Source organism: Schistocerca cancellata, chromosome 4 (assembly GCF_023864275.1).
Source record: "Schistocerca cancellata isolate TAMUIC-IGC-003103 chromosome 4, iqSchCanc2.1, whole genome shotgun sequence".
NCBI classification, from domain to species: domain Eukaryota; kingdom Metazoa; phylum Arthropoda; class Insecta; order Orthoptera; family Acrididae; genus Schistocerca; species Schistocerca cancellata.
Window position 1 is genome coordinate 73,873,140 of NC_064629.1, and position 4,318 is coordinate 73,877,457.

The following is a 4,318-nucleotide window of genomic DNA, read 5'->3' on the forward strand; positions in this document are numbered from 1 at the left end:
CTCAACGCATAACTGACCTTGAAACCAGAGTTAAAAATGGTTCAAATGGCTCTGAGCACTATGGGACTTAACATCTGAGGTCATCAGTCCCCTAGAACGTAGAACTACTTAAACCTAACTAACCTAAGGACATCACACACATCCATGCCCGAGGCAGGATCCGAATCTGCTAACGTAGCGGTCGCGGGGTTCCAGACTGAAGCGCCTAGAACCGCTAGGCCACACCGGCCGGAGCAAACCAGAGTTACTTTTTAAATTAATGTCGATGAACAGGTGGCTTTGTTTATACATTGATATTGTTCGGTTGTGCTTCCGAGTTTTTATCTTATGTAATGGATCTAAGTACATCATTGATTTGTAAACACATCCCTTGTTTTCCCTTCTAGCGGCGCCACCTAGTACGCTACGGGTCACTTTGATTCATAGCTCTGTAGTATAAGCCGTAAACGTGTGCCGTAAGGACGTTTTATACACCTGACCTACGTTGTAAACATGTCCTACGTTGTGTTAAGAGTGAGTACGCGTAACATGTGACTCTTGTACGATTTTATTTCTTGTATTACTCATATACTTCGTGAGCCAAGGTCTCTTAGCCCGAAATATTTGTTTCTTAGTCTCCACCCTTATTTATGTGGTTTCTTATGTTTGTTCCGGTTATTTACTTTCGTAGGTGGATGTGTCTTGTAAATTTTATTGTTTAACTGACAACGGAGCTTTATAGCTGATTTCTGGGTCATAAATTTGTACTGAGGAAACCCCAGGTTTCTGATGCTGCTCCTGTGAAAGTGAAACGCGTCATAAATTGAATAAATAAAAAAACATTTTGCAACCGAGACTGCCTATTCTTTCTTGAAAATAATATTTTCGGTCTAGTTTGTGTTTTCAGTGATTCGTGCGTGAGTGAAAAGATTTATATGCGAAGAAGACAACTACCGCTTTCATACAATAGCAAAAAATCTAACAGAGATCTGGAGAAAATTCCGGTCCTACCAAATTCGCTAAGCGGGTCTAAGGCTTCCATCGAGTCATTCGTCGACCAGTCTGGTGTGACAGTTGAAGATAGCAAAACGAAGGCCGAAATTTTAAATTCCGCGTTTAAGAAATCGTTCACGTAGAAGAATGACACAAACATTCGGTCGTTTGACCATCGCATAGAGTCCCGTATCGATGGCGCAGTATTATGCATCCCTAGCGTGTAGAGAAACAGTTGAAAGAGTTGAAAACAAATAAGTCGCCAACTCCGGATGAAATCCCAATTCGTTTTTACAGAGAGTAATCTACGGCATTGGCCCCATACTTAGCTTTCATTTATCGTGAATCTCTCGTCTAGCGCAGAGTCCCAAACGCCTGTAAAAAAGCGTGGTGGACTCCGGCACATAAGAAGGATAAAAGAACGAACCCGCAAAATTACGGACCAATATCCTTAACTACGATATTGCAGTGTTTGTGTTATTCAGAAATACGGTGCAATATTCCTTCGGACATGCATTCATGTCCGTAGGAACAGTCACTGCAGCGACTACAGCCGTTATGAAATATATTAAATGTATTCGCCCTTGCGCATATGGACAACCGCCAACTGTGTAATGGAATGACGACTATGAAAATTTATGCCTGACTGGTATTCGAACGCGGATTGTCCGTTTATAGCGAGCGGTCACCTTACCATCACGCTATCCGAGCACAAGCCAGGGCCAGCCCAAAAACTCCCATATGTCACCAAGCATGTGTCTACAGCCTGCACTATGTGTCTACTATTTATACTCCCGTACAGGGGAGACATTTCAATCGAATACTTAGTAGAAGGAGAATTCTTAGCCGGGATCGCTATAAAAAGTACTTTATTGTAGATAACCGGTTTCGGTAAAACTTCATGAAGGTTATTACAAACATCTTGTGCCAGCTACCTACAAAATCCTTCTGTTGAATTTCCAGGTGCATAAAAGATAAATCCTGGAAATTCAATGGATACATTTTGTGTGTAGCTGGCACATGATATTTGTAATAACCTTCATTAAGACGTGAAGATGGTAACTTAGTTTTACCGAAACCGGTTATCTACAATAAAGCTTTTTATAGTGATCTCGGCTAAGAAGTTCCTCTTCTCCTAAGAAATCACTACAGATTGTCCCTTCGAGCTCAACATGAGTAGACTTATTTTAGTTGGAAGTCTCTTGCCTGGTGTCGGCGGATAAATACGATATTACAATGCCTGTGTTGTTCAGAAGTACGATGTGATGTTTCTTCGGCCATGAACATTGTGTCGTATTTCTAAATAACACAGGAACTGCAATATTGTATTTATCCGCCGACACCGCACAAAGCGGCTTTCAAGTTAAACATCTCCCCTGTACGGGAATATACGTATGATTGTAGGAGTGTAGGTTGTAGACACATGGGTGACGACGTATGGAAGTTTGGGTCTGGCTGTGGGTCGTGCTCAGATAGCCTAATGGACGCAGTCGGCTTTCAGCCGTGATTCCGTGCGGACGGGATCGGCCGCAGGAGTTGTTGTTTACTCGCTAGCGGGCGATCGTGAGTCGCTGTGGTGATTTATAGTGCCGGTACCGATCCACCATGGCGTTATCATATCGACAAGCCACAATCAAGCCAACGTTCAACGCGTCGTAAACGACATCGAAGGCCCATGTAATAGAACGCTTTCTTCGAGACGTCATGCCCATAGAACCGCAAGAACAGGCAGTCATCCATTTGTTAATTGTATCCAGCGCATTGTACCTCAAACTGATTGACGAAACGGCCTGCGACAAACTCATCCAACGATCTAAAGACGACTTCCGCTTCTGCCACGCTGACGGAATGTAAGCGTGGTAGCAGTTGACCGTACTGGTCTGGGACTGGACTGGGGGTGCGTACCGTGCGCGTCTTTGAACTACCGTTTGAAGTTCCCGCCAACATTGTCGTTGACGCGCTGCGGCCATATGGCACAGTTTTTGGCCACACATAGGAGAAATGGAATACATTCGAAACGTATTCTGTCCTTAATGGGGTACGCCAAGTGCGTATAGAACTTAAGAAGCACATTCCATTATGTTTTCGTTGGCGGCTGCAACGCAATTGTTATATATGAAGGCCAGCCGAGGACCTGCTCGTGCTGCGGCCAGGAGGACGATGTTAGAGCTGAGTGTGTGCAGCGCCGCCTCGTTCAGGTTCCCGCAATGAACTCCCCAACAATCCACGATGACCTCTTTCCCGCTAACGTACGTGGAGGCTGCACGACCTGATCTGACGGAAGATCAAAAGCTGATACCACCTCAAGCCGCTGCAAGCTCCGTTGGAGAGTCAATACTGACGACGACGACACCAGCGCAGAGTTTCCTGCAACCTCCGACCCTCGCGACGTCGCGGGCCAACACTGTCGGGATTGGACACAGGGATTCCCGATGACTGAGACCGTGTCGAGCCCCGCCCTCCAGTGGATGTCGAGTCTCGGACCAGCATGCAAAAATCACCCAAGCGACACAAGAAGAGGCGACTGCCAGTTGGTTCAAATGGCTCTGAGCACTATGGGACTCAACTGCTGAGGTCATTAGTCCCCTAGAACTTAGAACTAGTTAAACCTAACTAACCTAAGGACATCACAAACATCCATGCCCGAGGCAGGATTCGAACCTGCGACCGTAGCGGTCTTGCGGTTCCAGACTGCAGCGCCTTTAACCGCACGGCCACTTCGGCCGGCGACTGCCAGTTGAAGAACGGGACACGGATGTGAGGCTGATGGAAGACATCGACTCCGTTGACGCGTCTGCAGTTGCAACAGGTTCCAGCGGCCCCATTCACCACGAGGCGCCTGATGATAAGGAACACTCTCCTACACCTGGTGGCCCTGAAAACGAGGCACATCCAATCGACTCCCAAACTGTGTGCTCCTATAAAGTGTCCAGTCACCACTGACCACCCAATCCTCTGTTGGTGATTGGGCGGACGACATAGAGGCAGATGATGCACGGTAACTACTCCGGAGCCCACGGCTGACACAGAGTCCGGAGGGCGCTGCCAGTCAGGGGCTCATACGGCACAGTAATGCACGTCATGCGGCCGGATGGCTGTGTGGAGTACAAGCTCACCAGGGGCTTACACACTTACATTGCCTCCACCACTTGATATGTCTCAGTCATACCGCGTGGGAGCAGTCAATCTCAATGGTGTCCTTTCCACTGTCAAGACCCGCATGTTACACGACATGATCATAGCAGCAGACTTGGACATTGCCCTTCTCCAGGAGGTTCGTCCGAACTGCGTTTAGACCTATATGGCTACACCACCTACAGCCGCAGGAGCAACGGCCATCCTTCTC